Genomic DNA, 17,184 nt, shown 5'->3' with positions numbered 1-17,184 from the left:
GTTTAGAATCACATAACACAAAACACATTCCTCAAAGGGAAATATGTTAATGTTAAAGTCTGTAATTGCCTCAATGTCATCTGGCAATTAACTGCTTTTAAATACCATAAACTGGCCCCAATTTTCCCAATGCAGTGGTTGAAGCAGTGCAGAGAGTGGGAGGAAGAAAGATATTTATTTTGTTGAAGACCTATCTGGAGTAGAGTCCTCTGATGTGTAACTGACCTAGCAGACAATGAATAGGAATCTCAGATTCTATACTGTGTTGGGGACTGGGGCTCACTGGATATTTGCTGATTTTTAAAAAACCAATCCAGTCCATAAAGTATGTTGCAAGTATCTATAAAATTGCAATAAAGAGAGCAAAAAGAGTACAGTGTCAGGAGACAGATGACATGGTTGCAAACTTTTTTTTCACTTGTTTACTTTGAATTCTTGTCAGGACACTCTACAAATGTCATAATGTGTGTGTGTGTGTGTGTGTGTGTAGGAGTATGTGTGTCCATCTATCTCACAGGAGTATTGTGGGATACAACAAAGTATATCAAAGAATGTTACAAATGCTAAAGCTAAATAGTAATATAAGAGATTATTGTATTTGTAAGGAATGATTTTAAAAATTAATATAACATCTTCCTTCAGAAAAACTTATAAACAAAACTATAATACCATATTTTCTATTTCACATAATTCCCAGTTCCTACATTAAAACTTTTGGCCTGGATTTAAAGGAATGTTTCCTATTTTACATTGGCATAGTTATTGTTACCTTTTAAGGGTATGTGTGATTCCAGAATGCTGACTGTTCTTAGTAACAAGAGGCAGTGAAAATTTGTCCCCAGAGCTCCACATTCTGGAGGAAACTGATGAAATCTTATGTTTGCTTTTCACAGAAATTAAGAAAAAAAGAAAAAAAAATAGTTTGGTAGAAAGCCCAAGTAGGAAATGAAGCTGATGACTCTATTGAAAATGAAGGTAGGTAGAGATTTTCATTTGACATGGAATCATCAGAAATGGTCACTGTATTTTTTACCTAAAATAATCTCCAGTAACTGAACAGAGCCAGATATATAGCCTTTTAGTGAAGGCTTGTGAGAGAGTAAATATAAGAAAGTGCTTGGAAATGAATGAAACAGAATTCCAAAATCACTTTTACAATAGCACTATTATAAAAGAACAGAAATGGAAATATGTGTGTGTGTCTGAAGAGGGAGTCTTACATTTACCACATTTCTAGTTAACTTAATAAGATCTCATCTGAGGCTTATTATATGCCTTCAAGGAAATGTAGGCAGTTCTCACCTGCTAAGAATTGGAGCAACAAATCAAAATTAAGGAGCCAGTGTCTCTAACATCCAGAAGGCCATGCGGGGTTCCACAGACAAATGGAGATGCTGAGGCCACAGGGTGATCAGTAGAAACAGTCCTGATTTGCTACAGGTAATTCACAGCTTTCAGCAACTTTTCATTCTTGAACTAGTACCTTATACTGGTGGAAACAACAAAGGCAGCTTGTAAGATCTTTATTGGGAAAATAGTATACCTCTATCAAGCCCTTATACTGTTCGTGATATTGACTGTATAGATCATGATTAGAAATGATAATGAGAATAATGATAATCAATTCTCAACTGAAAGCTCCACACATCCTCAGCAATGTCTCCCAGGGTTGGGTGGAGGATGCTGATGTCACAGAGTGACAGTGTCAGGGCAGCAAGGAAGCACAGAGGCCATCCTCTTTGATTTTTCTCTAGGGGACACTGCAGGTCAGGAGCAAATAGGGTGAGGAAGAAAGATTTGTTCAAGGTCTTAAGGGTCAATAGCAGAATCAGAGCTAACTTTCAGGTTTTCAGACCCTCAGTAAAATATTCTGTCTACTGTATTCACAGTCTCCTTTATAGTTTTTTACAACTGCAGGAAGAGAAGATAAGGAAATCTAATGAATTTAACTGCCAAGTCAGCAAGTTCATTTTTGATGGAAAGGGGGAAAAAATTAAAACACTAAATCTTGGAATCCAAAAAGAATTTGAATCTCAGTTTTATAAACTACTGGTAAAAGTACTGAGCCTCTATGATTCTTACTTGCTTGTCTGAAGTTTAACTAGGATATGACTTGTGTTTATTTTCTCTTCCTAGTTTCTAGGACAATATTTTTCATTTAGTAAATCCTTAGTAATTGGTAGTGCCTGAGGGAGGCATGATTTTTTAAAATGAATTTGGACCTTTATAAATACTCTAATCAATTTCCTCCTGTATGTTTATATCCACAACATCACTGGACTGTCCGGGCTCTGTGTGAGGTCTTTCAGGGATGAGAAGCTAATTGGGTTATTATAATAGATTATAAGAGAATATATAATTATAATACATTGGACCATGCTGAACCATGACTTTATAAAATCCTCCCATTTGTTCTGATTTGACTTCTCCAGCCATTGCTAAGAAGTCCCATCTTATTTCTTCCTTATATTCACACTGAATATTGAACACAGCTCTTAGATTTTCCCATTTCTTAGACTTAAATGAATATACTGTCTTATTTTCATTGGCAACTATTACAACGTGTTTTATGTACAATGTAGGACAAAACACGCTACTGATGACACGAAACCAATTCAGAAGCCCATCTAACTACAAGATGGTTAGTCATTTGATGACAGTTTTTCATCCTGCCCAAAGGTAGTCCAAAAATTTGTATAAATGACATGTTGCTAGTTGGACCTCCATAAGCAACATTCCTCTCATTCACCATTTTAGGTTTATAGCTGGAGAAGACATTCCTTTTGTAATTTATAAATATTAGCAATGCTACTGACTATGGGTCAAGGTTAACCTCTTAAATAGTTAGCATATGTAAATAAATATGAGTCTCCTGCCTTTATCTATATTGGTGAAATTTTCTAGGAAATAATTCAGTCAATCTAGTTATTTCATAATTCAAATACTACTGGCAATGTAGGTGGTCTTTAGTGCATTGAGATACAAACAGAAAATTTCATTCTTGCAATTGTGACTTCATAAAAGCAAATGACATTTGGGGAAACTTACTCCTTCTAAAACTAAAACACTCACATTTGCTGAAGAGCAATCATAAATCACAAGTATTCTTTTCTGATAATTATTAAAAATATAATTTTCTCTTTTGAGTTCTATTTTGCTTAGTAACTACTTTCTATCCTGTTGTATATCCTTTTATGACCACCCGAGTAGGAGCTGGTAAAATTCTATGTAGTCCATTTCCAATTCATAAATTCTTCAGTTCAATTCAGTTCAGTTGCTCAGCCATGTCCGACTCTTTGTGACCCCAGGGACTGCAGCACACCAGGCTTCCCCGCTCATCACCAACTCCTGGAGCTTGCTCAAATTCATGTCCATTGAGTTGATGATGCCATCCAACCATTTCATCCTCTGTCATCCCCTTCTCCTTCCTCCTTCAATCTTTCCCAGCATTAGGGTCTCTTCCAATGAGTCAGTTCTTTGCATGAGGTGGACAAAGTATTGGAGTTTCAGCTTCAGCATCAGTCCTTCCAATAAATATTTCAGACTGATTTCCTTTAGGATTGCCTGGTTGGATCTCCTTGCTGTTCAAGGGACTTTCAAGAGTCTTCTCCAACACCAAAGTTCAAAAGCATCAATTCTTTGGCGCTCAGCTTTCCTTATAGTCCAACTCTCACATCCATACATTACTACTAGAAAAATCATAGTTTTGACTAGATGGACCTTTGTTGGCAAAATAATGTCTCTGCTTTTTAATATGCTGTCTAGGTCTGTTATAGCTTTTCTTCCAAGGAGCAAGCATCTTTTAATTTCACGGCTGCAGTCACCATCTGCAGCGATTTGGAGCCCCCTAAAATAAAGTCTCTCATTGTTCCCATTGTTTCCCCATCTATTTGCCACGAAGTGATGGGACCAGATGCCATGAACTTAGTTTTTAGTTTAGTTTTTAGTTTTCTTACTGTGGACATAATCACTCATCCATTATCATTACTGCCCCTATGATATCCTGATAATCTATATAAATTCATGTTCTTCCTACCAGTGAACAATATAAGTGGTAGAGAAAATAAAGTACAACATATTTTATAAATATGTGCTGACTATGATATTCAAATTGTGCATTTATAATCTGCTCATAAGATGATGTTTTTTTTGAACACACACATAGAGTAAAAAAAAAAAAAAAATCCAGAAAATCTATCTTAAAATCAAGTCTTTGTTACTAAAATAGAAGTTTTGGAATATTATCTGGATGAATTCCAGGGAAAAATCAAAACAACAGAAATATCTTGCTTTACAGTCTTTCCCAGGTAAGAATAAATACTTTGCAAATAAGTATAAAATAGAAAAGAAAGCTGTTTACTTTTTATTTTACTTTTAGCATATTGCACATCTGTTAAAATATATCCAGGGTCAAACTAATGTTTTTAAAATGAAAGCAAAATAAAAGCCCAAAAAGGGAATGAAAGGTGTCCAACTTCATTTTCCAGATAGTTTGAAAATCATCAGCCCATTGTTCAGCACAAGTGAGAAGCAGAAGCTATTCCCTAGATAGTCACCATCTTCTCACGACACTTCATAATCCCAACACATTACATATTAGTTTCGGCTGAACCAGATGCCAAATGGGAGAAATTTTACAGTACAAAGGAGTCAGCATGGTGGAATGATACAGAAAATTTCAGCCAAGGCACATTCCCTTGGCTCTCAGTTCCCTTACAGCTGTCACAATACTTCCCAGAACACATCACATACAGTACACCCTCCTGACATCTGCCTCCCTGTGGTCCCAGTGAGGATTCTATAGGTTGATATATTATATTCCACTCAGGACTGGAGCATGAGACACCTCACCAGGGACACTTGATTAATTCTGCAAAAGTACACATTTATCAACAGAGTGTATACACATAAAACTTCCAAAAATAATATTTATTATAAGGCAGCTGACCATAAAAATGTATATAAGAGGAAAATACAGTGTTAGAAGGAAGGATCAAAATTATACAGAAGGAATGATACCTGGAAAGATATACAATAAAATTGAATAGTGGGGTAAAGTGGATGAGGGGACCCCTTAAACTAAGTTGGCCAGGAAGACCTCTCTGAGGAGGTAATATCTGAGCTGAGACCACAATAGCGAGACCAGGAAAGAGAAGATGTGGAGAAAGGTATTCAAGGCAAAGAGAAGAGTGCAAAGGGTCTTAGAAGAAGTCCTTTGGTTTCTTTGAGAAAAAAGAAAAAAGAAAATGCTGCTTTGTCTGGAAACTCACAGGCTGGATAAGAAAGCAAAGTCCAGATCATCTAAGGCATTGCAGGCCAGAGTAAGGAGCTCAGATTTATTGCTAAATGATAGGAAAATTAATGCAAGTTATACTTAGACTGAGCTCCCTAAAAACTAAGATCATTATACTTGTTTTTCCCTAAGCAAGGAAAAATAGGGCTGTCATTGAAAGAAAAGGCATCTGAAAAAAACAATAAACAAAAATATTCTTTTTTCCATTAACTTGCCTTCCTATTTACTAGATTTTATTCTTGCCCATCCCCCTGCCCCCAGATTCTTTCATAAATCCTAGTTCCAATTACAGCAGAAAGAAAGGGACACACAGAGATAGAATGAAAACTAACAACAGAAGTGTGATGGTCAGTTTCATGTGTCAAATTAGATAGGCTACCATCCCCGATCAAACATTAACCTAGATGTTGCTGTTAAGATGTTTTGTAGATGTGACTGATGTCCATAATCAGTTTACTTAAGTGAAGGAGATTATCCTTGATATTCTGAGTGGGCCTGATTCAATCAGTTGAAAGGCCTTAAAAAATAAAATTTCTTCTTCCCTAAAGAAAAAGAACTCTCTTCTATAGCAGCAGCTTCAGCTCATGACCAAGAGTTCACATTTGCTCTTCCTGATGGCCTGTCCTGTAGATTTCATACTTACCTGCCAGCTCCCAAATTATGCAAGCCATTACCTTGCAGTAAATCTCTTAAAATATATCTTGTTCTATTGAACCTGACTGATCCTATGTCACACTTACTTTGAAGTAAAATAAAATCTATGCCAAATATCAAAGGGGTAGGGATAAGCATAGTTCCTTCACTTGTATGACCACACAAAATGGATTTATCTATGTGGAAGATGAAGAAAACAGTTAACAGTCAACTTGTATAATGGAGCCAAATTCAAAATTCCTTAGTTCTGGACAGATGAACTCATGGACTTCCCAGATGGCTCAGTGGTAAAGAATCCTCCTGCCACTACAGGAGACACAGGTTTGATCTCTGTGTCAGGAAGATCCCCTGGAGAAGGAAATGGCAACCCACTCTAGTATTCTTGCCTGGGAAAACCCATGGACAGAGGAGCCCAGTGGGCTACAGCCCATGGGGTCGCAAAACAGTCAGACACAATTAAGCGACTAAACAACAACAATCAGTATCACGCTGGCAATTGAAACCACTAACTGCTTTAGCCTGAAAACCGAATGACACTATGATTCTATCCTTTTGTGGGGAGGAAGAAAAAGGAACCTAGAGCAGCAGTAGTTCCTAAAGCTGGGGGGCACAAAAGACTCACCTAGGTAGGTTTTTTAAATTTATTTATTTTAATATTTTGGATGCAAAATATTAAATGTCTACCAATTCAGACCTTCTAGGTCTGTGAGCCCCAAACTTGTGTTTTAAAAAGCTTGAGATGGATCCTGAGACACAGAGCTGGCTTGGGACATCTGACCTAAGAATGTGTCTTTATGTTCCCCTGGTTCAGGATGCAGTAATACCAAGAAAAACAAAATATAAGCTAAGCCATATTATATTTTAAAAAAAAGAGGTAATTTTTTTGGCTATCGATCTAGATTTGCCTTATACTTAATCACAGAGAGCTTATTTCATCTGTCCTGATGGCGTGCTGCAGTTCATGGGATCGCAAAGAGTCATACACGACTGAACAAATGAACTGAACTGAACTGAACTGATGCATATGAGACTTCTGATTTCCCTTATTCTAGAACAGTGGTGGTCACACCAAGTTCTTGGAGGTATCTCAAGGACTGTAAGACACAGAAGAGACACAGTTTTACCACTAAAACTCTCTTCATTCATTGTTCAGATCGTCATTTTTTTTTTTTAAAGACTTTTATTTATTTATTTTTTTCTAATTTTATTTTATTTTTAAACTTTACATAATTGTATTAGTTTTGCCAAATATCAAAATGAATCTGCCACAGGTATACATGTGTTCCCCATCCCGAACCCTCCTCCCTCCTCCCTCCCCATACCATCCCTCTGGGCCGTCCCAGTGCACCAGCCCCAAGCATCCAGCATCGTGCATCGAACCTGGACTGGCAACTCGTTTCCTACATGATATTTTACATGTTTCATTGCCATTCTCCCAAATCTTCCCACCCTCTCCCTCTCCCACAGAGTCCATAAGGCTGTTCTATACATCAGTGTCTCTTTTGCTGTCTCGTACACCGGGTTATTGTTACCATCTTTCTAAATTCCATATATATGCGTTAGTATACTGTATTTATGTTTTTCCTTCTGGCTTACTTCACTCTGTATAATAGGCTCCAGTTTCATCCACCTCATTAGAACTGATTCAAATGTATTCTTTTTAATGGCTGAGTAATACTCCATTGTGTATATGTACCACTGCTTTCTTATCCATTCATCTGCTGATGGACATCTAGGTTGCTTCCATGTCTTGGCTATTATAAACAGTGCTGCGATGAACATTGGGGTACACGTGTCTCTTTGCCTTCTGGTTTCCTCAGTGTGTATGCCCAGCAGTGGGGTTGCTGGATCATAAGGCAGTTCTATTTCCAGTTTTTTAAGGAATCTCCACACTGTTCTCCATAGTAACTGTACTAGTTTGCATTCCCACCAACAGTGTAAGAGGGTTCCCTTTTCTCCACACCCTCTCCAGCATTTATTATTTGTAGACTTTTGGATCGCAGCCATTCTGACTGGTGTGAAATGGTACCTCATAGTGGTTTCGATTTGCATTTCTCTGATAATGAGTGATGTTGAGCATCTTTTCATGTGTTTGTTAGCCATCTGTATGTCTGCTTTGGAGAAATGTCTATTTAGTTCTTTGGCCCATTTTTTGATTGGGTCGTTTATTTTTCTGGAGTTGAGCTGTAGGAGTTGCTTGCATATTTTTGAGATTAGTTGTTTGTCGGTTGCTTCATTTGCTATTATTTTCTCCCATTCTGAAGGCTGTCTTTTCACCTTGCTAATAGTTTCCTTTGATGTGCAGAAGCTTTTAAGGTTAATTAGGTCCCATTTGTTTATTTTTGCTTTTATTTCCAATATTCTGGGAGGTGGGTCATAGAGGATCCTGCTGTGATGTATGTCAGAGAGTGTTTTGCCTATGTTCTCCTCTAGGAGTTTTATAGTTTCTGGTCTTACGTTTAGATCTTTAATCCATTTTGAGTTTATTTTTGTGTATGGTGTTAGAAAGTGGTCCAGTTTCATTCTTTTACAAGTGGTTGACCAGATTTCCCAGCACCACTTGTTAAAGAGATTGTCTTTAATCCATTGTATATTCTTGCCTCCTTTGTCAAAGATAAGGTGTCCATATGTGCATGGATTTATCTCTGGGCTTTCTATTTTATTCCATTGATCAATATTTCTGTCTTTGTGCCAGTACCATACTGTCTTGATAACTGTGGCTTTGTAGTAGAGCCTGAAGTCAGGTAGGTTGATTTTTCTTCTTTTAAAAAATAAAAACCATTCAAGAATTTTCATTTGAAAAATGACATACTACTTTTAAGAAAAGCGGTTTGAAAATAATGGCTCCAGATTTTGCATCAGTTTTTTAGAGATCTTTTTGACTTAGGTTACTGATGGACTCTGACGTTAATAACTACTTTAAAAAGAGAGAGTGAGAGACAGAGAAAGTACAGAAAACATAAGCTTGATATTATACCTTTGACCTATTTGAAAGCTATTATTTTCCATTTCTTTGGCTAACTGTACTTTATGTAATATTTATATAAAATATTCATACACATATTCTCCTGAAGCAGCTTATCCTATTTGAAGACTTAATGTCTGATTGCACTATAGGGACAACAGCTGGAGATCAACTGCAATATGTTTTAGAAGCACTGTTTCTTCTTGATCAGTATCACATCATTCACAAGTTTAAAAAAGTCCTGTAAGACACAGGGAAGGGATTCTTCTTGCTCTTTCTTATCCACATATACTCCAAGTCCTAGAATCTTCCAGAGGAACAAAATAATAGTTTTAAAAAAAAATAGCTTTGCAGGTGTGTGCATATGTGCCAAATAGCATTTCAAGAACTAAACAGCAGTATTAGAATTTGGTTCACATTTTGGCTTCAAATTACAGAAGACATGAGTAAGGGCACGTCCGTGACTCAGTGTTCAACCCTTGCCAAAGTAGTAGTTTTCTAGGAAGAAAACTACAGGGGGGAAAACCCAGAAAGTCAGAAAAAAGAAAAGGCAAAGAAACTGCTCTACATGTTGATAACTCATGCTCATAACTAAATCTTGACAATGCCATAAAGAGCACAGGCTCAGTGTTTAGAAAAGAGAAATACACATACATAAGGTCTACCCAATATTTCTGCAGACATGTGGTTATTTTCAGTCACATTAATTAAGCTCTGTGCATGGTGCTTGCACATAAATAAAACCAGATGTTTAAGTTGTGGTTCAACCCTGTATTCTCTCACATCTACTCCTGCCCTTCCTTACCATGCTCCAGAAATTGGCTTTTTGCCTAAACAGGCAAGGGAGGGAAGGATAGAATTTAAAAAAAAATAGTTCTGGGGTTGCAGGCTTACTTTTCTCTTGATGAGTAGTTGATGATGTGTGGTTACTATAACTGGCTTTCATGACTTCTCCAAGGGAAAGTGGAGAATTGTAGTTTTCTCAAGGCAGTTGGGATCCTAAAAGGATCATTTATTCATCATGCTATCAATTTATCAACCATCGAGACAACTATGTTTCAATTTTGTCAGTTACAAGCATAACTTAAAACTCCTCTCTGAGGGCATTATGCCAAGTAAAATAAGCCAGAGAAAGACAAATACTGTAGGATATCACTTATATGTGGAATCTAGAAAATACAACAAACTAGAGAATGTAACGGTGTAATGGCAACCCACTCCAGTATTCTTGCCTGGAGAATCCCATGGACAGAGGAGCCTGGCAGGCTTTATAGTCCATAGGGTTGCAAGAGTCGGACACGATTTAGCCACTAAACCACCACCACCAGAGAATATAACAAAAAAGAAGGAAACTCACAGATATAGAGAACAAACTAGTGGTTACTACTTGGGGGTGCAGTGAAGAGTAGGGGACTCGGAAGTGAAAACTAGTATGCATAAAATAAGTTACAAAGGTATATTGTACAACACAGGGAATACAGCCAATATTTTTTAACTATAAATTGAATGTAACATTTAAAAACTGTGAATCATTATAGCGTATACCTGTTACTTATATAATATTACATAGCAACTATCTTTGAATAAAAAAGAATAAATCAAAGCCTAAAAATTTTTATAAAAAACTCACTCTCTGATACACAAGCAGAAGAAATGCACACACACACACACATAAATACAAGTGTTAGTTAACATGTGAATATGTTAACAAATATGGAGAGAATCCTTTCATGGAATTAAAGTCATTAGGTCTGCTCCTATAATAATGCATTTCCCAATATGTATTCTGAAGCACACTTGTTCCACAAAATGTAACCTTGTTTTTAGGATTTAAGTAAGTTTGAGAAATGCTAGGTTACACAGTTACAGAGATTTCTTTAGTGAGGGACTTTCAGAGCTTCTACTATGCTGATGCACACTGTGAATATTCAAGAGAGAAATATCCTGTATATTCTCTCAAACAGAGTTGACCCAGAGTTTTGTGGATTATCCTGTGAGGGTAGTGATCTTCAGGACATGTTGTAAGAAATACTAATCTCAGTTAACCTAAGGTGTCTGTCCAGGCTCTGGTTGAATTTTTCCTGTGTGAATTGCTACTTTCCAAAAAAGTCCCTTGTGTCCTACAAAATATCTAAATCAAACATAATCTCACTAACATTGAACCATAATTTACTTCCCTATAACTTCCACCACGGCTCTTATTTTTGTATTTTGAAAGCCAAAAGCAGGCATAATGTAATCCCTTTTTCTAGTGATATATCTTAGGCAACAATTATATTCCCACACAGACTTTCATTGTGCAGGGGGAAAAAAAAAAACAACCTCTAGTTCTTAAATGTGTTAAACTACATGCTCTAATCCTATTTGAATGTCTTCTTTAAGAGAAGGCACCCAGAAATGAACACAAATTTAGATATGCTTCAATAGATGAAGTCTCAGATCTCGTTAGTTTTTGTCTGGTGGACATGTCTTACTGATTCCTATTAATTTACCAAAGTTTTTGAGTCCTCATAAATTTCGTGACAGTGTGTGAATGTATGTATTGATTTTTTGAGAAATGTTGGGAGAACACAAGTCTGCTAAATTTCATTTGCCCTTCATCACAGAAACTCTTCTGTATAATAAATTGGTTCTCTTTTCTCAGTCATCTTACCTCAGTCTCATACACATTTTATCATTTATGAGAATGGGGTGTAGTATCCTGGTGCATGCGTGCTCAGTTGTGTGACTTTTTGAAACCCCATGGGCTGTAGCCTATCAGGCTCCTCTGTCCATGGGATTTTCCCGGCAAGAATACTGGAGTGGGTTTCCATTCCTCCTCCAGGGGATCTTCCTGACCCAGGGATAAAACCCATATCTCCTGCATCTCCTTCATTGACAGGCAGATCCTGGTATTTTCTACCAAAGTCCTCTTTCCAGTTTAATACTTCTTCATTATCTGACACCATATAAATCCTTCCAAGCCATTACAAAACCACATGATATCAATCAGAAAACATTTCTCTAGATAGTCATGAATATTAGAATATCATAAGAGGCACTGTTTGAGATAAAATGCCTTTTGAAATTAAGATACTGATCTGTAACAATTTCCTGGTCTGCAAACCCAAGTAGCCAGTCTCATAGCTGTAGATAATGCAATTCTTATTAATTCACCATGTATGGCATCTTTAACAGTACCATCACATAATTTGATACATTGTGAATGTTATGGAATGGAATAGGACAATGTTAATTGTAGTTGATGTAAGTCCAGGTTAGGATTTGAAGAAAGTGTGTTGTCAACAGATGACAGGTCACTTTGAATGACAGGAGAATGAGGGAAGCAAATGAAGAAAACTATCACCATAGTCATGATGATAAGCAACCAGTACACAGAAAGGCTTTTGCTTTCGTTTTTGTTTTTTCTTTATAAAAAATGGGAATGGGGAAAGAGGTGACACAGACTTTTAGAGCATCAAAATAAATAATGTCATTTCACTCTTTGCTCAAAAAATGCACTTTTATGTGAAAGGGATAAATAATTTGCTCAGTCTTCTGTCCTGCTAAAAAACCAAACACCCAAAGGGATATATATCCTGGATATTCAGTAGCTACAATAATAAGATTTTACCTAAAGAAGAGATGAATTTGAAAAGTTATATAGTTTGGTCTACTTTCTTTTTAAAAATTAAAATAAGCAAAGGAAAACTGTCATTTGGCAAATTCAAGAGTCTTGTTGAATTGTCAGTCCTTACAAAGTCTCTCATCTTTAAAATCCCCAACAATTTAATTGCAACATTTAAAATAATAAATATCTGCAATACATGTTTGTCATTTTAAGAACAAACATTACTTTCAAATTACTTTTTCTCCCGAGGATTTAATCTGCCAGGTTTCAGCCCACAGTGAATTCTTGCAGCTGGGTTAGGATCCCTCAAGAAAGGGCGTTCAAAACAAAAATGCTGAGGGAGGCAATTCAGCCAAGGAAGGCATTTCAGCTGTGGAGGAGGGTGGAACGCTTCTGAGCACGAGGTTTTCCCTCTCAAGCCTGGAAATGCCATCTTACAAGGCTTCTTCACTATTTGTTCTATTCATGCTTCCACAAAAGTCAGATCTGACACACACACACACACACAAAATACCAAACCAAAACAAACAAAAAATCCTGTAGAAAATAGTTCTTGAGGGAACACAGTTTTGCTCCTGGTAACTGACATTCTCAAAAAAAAAAAAAAAAGGCAAAATAAATCAGAAAGTTTCAAAAAAGAGGTGAAGTATTACTACAGGGAAATAGTTTTATTTAGCATTTATTGAGTTCTTGCTCTGTGCCTAGCATTGTTGTTCTCCTTGAGGGAGATGATATCATATCACCACGTTACACAAATATAAACTGAAAGCAGAGAGCTTATTAATTTGACTAAGAACACGTGGTTGTGTGTACACAAGTGTAAAGGAAGTTTATGCATGTGAGTATGCATATGTGTGTATTTATATGTGTGAGTGCATAAACATGCATATATATAATCTTTACTGATGTATAATTGGTGACCAACAAATTGCAATATTAAAGAACACAGCTTGATAAATTTTAACATATGTATTCACCATGAAGGCACATCCTAATCAAGATAATAAGTATATCCATTGCCCCTACAAGTTTCTTTGTGTCTGTTTGTAATTCATCTTTTTTCCTTTGTACATTCTAAGGCAACTACTGATATGCTTTCTAATAGAAATTTCTATCTAATTTTCTATCCAATAGAATTTTATGTAAAAGGATTTATGCAACATATAATTTTTTAACTGGTTTCTTTCATTCAGCAGTTTGAGATTCAAGTATGGTGTTGCACATATCAGTATGTGAAATTGTTATCAACTATTCCTTTTTATTGTTAAGCAGTATTACATTGGATGGCAATACCACAATTTATTTTGTCAAATTCTTGTTGTAGACATCTTCTTCCAATTACTAACAATACAAATAAAGCTGCTAAAAACATTCAGGTACAGGTTTTTAATTTCCCTAGTGATTTTTAGTATCTTTTCAAGTACTTATTTGCCATCTTTATATCATCTTTGTTGAAGTGTCTGGTCAAATATTTTTAAATTGGATTATCTTATTATTGAGTTGAAAGGGTTCTTTACATATTCTAGACACATATCCTTTGTCAGATACATATTTTGCAAATAATTTTCCTTGGGCCATGTCTGTCTTTTCATTTTTATTACAGTGTCTTCTGAAGAGCAATACTTTAAAATTTCAGTGGGGTCCAAGTTCTTTATTTTTCTTTCAGCGTGTGAATTCCACTCCCAATTAAAGAAATAATAACCAAATTCAAAGTTACCAGGATTCTTCTCCTATGCTTTCTTTAGAAGTTTTATATTTTAATTCTTATATGTAAGTTTATAGTCCATTAGAATTAATTTTTATATGTAGTGTGAGATAAGGATTGAGGTTCATTTTTTTTTTTTTGTATATGGCAATCCATTTTTCTATCACCCTTTGCTGAAAAACATTATTCTTTCTCCATCAAATTTCCATGGTACCTTAGTTGACTATGTGGAGGCTTATAACTAGACTCTTATTATACTATGTTCTTAATCACTACAGAGAATTACAATTAAAGGTCATTAGCTAAACAATGAAATCATTGAAACAATGCCTAATCAGAGCCCCTGACACCCATTCCGCACTTCAGTTTCCAAAAGTATAATTAAATTAAAAGATGTTTGCTCCTTGGAAGAAATGCTATGACAAACCTAGATAGCATATTAAAAAGCAGAGACATCATTTTGCTGACAAAGGTCTGTATAGTCAAAGCTATGGTTTTTCCAGTAGTCATGTATGGATGTGAGAGTTGGACCAGAAAGAAGGCTGAGTGCCGAAGAACTGATGCTTTTGAATTGTGGTGCTAGAGAAGTTCTTGAGAGTCCTTTGGACAGCAAGGAGATCAAAGCAGTCCATCCTAAAGGAAATCAACCATGAATATTCACTGGAAAGACTGATGCTGAAGCTCTAATACTTTGGACACTAGATGTAAAGAGTCAACTCATTAGAAAAGACACTGATACTGGGAAAGATTGAAGACATGAGGAGAAGGAGGCAGCAGAGGATGAGATGGTTGGATGGCAGCACTGACTCAATGGACATGAGTTTGAACAAACTCTGGGAGATAGTGAAGGACAGTTAGGCCTGGCATGCTACAGTCCATGATGTCGCAAAAAGTCAGATACAACTAAGCAACTAAACAACAAATAAATGAAGCAATTTAGGCAATGACAGTATCTGGCTTATATAATTATAGTGTTCAAAAGAAAATCATAGTCCGAGGAACCTGCATTTTGAATAATCTGCAGTGGACTGGCCTGGTCTCTGAGGAGCTGGTAAAGTTATCACTTGCTACTTAGTCTGACCTGAGAGCTCATCTCAGAAAGGATATTCAGCTTTGTCTTATCTTTAGGGTGTTGGGGGAATGCAGGGAGAAGATTATAGAATCTCAGAACCAGTCTGGCAGTTCAGCTGTTTGACAACATCTTTATCATGCTGATACCTTTATTCAGTTATCAAACTTTGATTGGATTCCTACAAAGAAGTCAACTCTCTCACTCCCTTTCTCAGGGCAGCCTGATCATCTATGGAGAGTCCTCGTTCTATGATCTTGCACAGAAGTTGCTTTCTATGCAACTTCTATGATCCTGAAACTCTCACCTATGAATCCAAGTTTTGTGGCCTCACATGGATTTTACCTGCCTGGCTATCAGTCATATGAAGACACAATCGGTTACTGCCATAATCGCCCTACCCCATTCACTGTTATCGGGGGGCGGGAACTATGGAAACTAATCTTAATATTCCTCCCTCTTCACATTATAGAGTTGCATGCCCCTTACCATCTTGTTCTCTACTTTGAATAACTCTCCTTTTATAATATTCTTAAATGATTAGCCCACAACTGAACACAATCCTTCAACACAGGTATCACATGGTAACAAGAACACTGACCTCTGTGCCTATAAACAAGCTTTAATAGGGCATTTTTGAGTTAGAAATAATAACGAGGTGTGCATAATATATGGCCTCATGTTTAGTAGTCTCCTTCTTATTTATCCAAGTTTGTTTTAGTTTGGATTAAACTAGACAGTTTCAAGTCGATTCTTCTGCCAGTGATGTTACATTTAATTTTTTATAAATCTAAGTTCTACAAAATTGAAATTCACATTAATATGTTTTTAATTATTCTCCTTTACTTGAATAACAACCATATGTAACAAAATGTTTTTCAGTTCTTATAACAAGTACCTTTAGATGTTAAAATGTAAGCAAAATTCTTGGATAGAAAGTCTTGCCAGATACAAAGTGTTACTTTTCTCTTTCTCTAGTTTCACCAAATACCAAAAGGCCCAGTACTTAGATATGTAAGGCATCTGCTAATTACATTTCAAGAGTAAGGGCAATGGTAATATTTATATTTCACAAAACTATCACATTCTCTTGAGGGAAGTCAAAGATTATTGTGTGGGCATTGAAGCAAGTATGAATAAAATAGACTCTGGTTTTCAAAAAGAGAATATAGAATACAATATCATTCTCAATTTTATCCTTCTGGCTTTACTGATATCTTTGATGAATGATAAAAGTAATATTTATAAAGTAATTCCAGGTAATACAACTCTAAAAATAGCCTATATCTTTCGTATTCTTGGCATGTATCATACTTTGCAATTAGGTGTTATTTGTATACTTAGTGGTTTTGTAAGGATGCTTGTGTTCCTCTCTCCCTTCCCTGTTCATATGCTGATGCCCTAACCCCAGTGTGGCTACATTTGGAGATAGGGCTTTTAATAAGGTAATAAGGTTGAATAAAGTCATAAGGATGGGACCCTGAGCCATAGAATTGGTGTCTTGGATTGGGCTATAAATCAGAGGTTTTTATAATACCCTCATTAGATTTGATTAACTTGCTGGAGCAGCTCACAGAACTCAGGAAAACCATTTTACTCACTAGATAACTGGTTAATTATAAAAGAAAATAACTCAAGAGTAGCTGATGAAAGAGAGGTCCCGGGCAAGGTATGTGGGAAGAGGCACAGGGCTTGCCCTCTTCAGTTATGCCACCCTCTCTGCATCTTCCTGTGTTCACCCAAAAGATCTTGGGGGTTTGTCCTTTGGGACTTTTAGGGAGGTTTTTGGTACAAAAGCATGATTAATTAGTCATTGGCCATTGGCTGCTGAGCTCAGTCTCCAGGCCCTCTCCCCATCCTGGAGGAGTGTAAGCTGGGCCTGAAAGTT

General features: G+C 36.4%; 1 protein-coding gene and 1 long non-coding RNA gene across 2 annotated transcripts in view; one reads left to right on the top strand and one right to left on the bottom strand.

The window, feature by feature from the left end:
- Nucleotides 1-17,184, bottom strand: part of P3H2 (prolyl 3-hydroxylase 2) — a 177,622-nt gene that overhangs the window by 95,311 nt on the left and 65,127 nt on the right. The gene's annotated exons all lie outside the window — the stretch shown is intronic.
- Nucleotides 804-17,184, top strand: part of LOC133245137 (uncharacterized) — a 26,019-nt gene continuing 9,638 nt past the window's right edge. Inside the window, exon 1 of the long non-coding RNA XR_009735617.1 lies at nucleotides 804-975. This is a non-coding gene — a long non-coding RNA (uncharacterized LOC133245137). The remainder of the gene's footprint in view (nucleotides 976-17,184) is intronic.

Source organism: Bos javanicus, chromosome 1 (assembly GCF_032452875.1).
Source record: "Bos javanicus breed banteng chromosome 1, ARS-OSU_banteng_1.0, whole genome shotgun sequence".
Lineage (NCBI taxonomy): Eukaryota > Metazoa > Chordata > Mammalia > Artiodactyla > Bovidae > Bos > Bos javanicus.
Note: the sequence above shows the minus strand (reverse complement) of the source record. Positions and strands in the feature narration are given on the sequence as shown.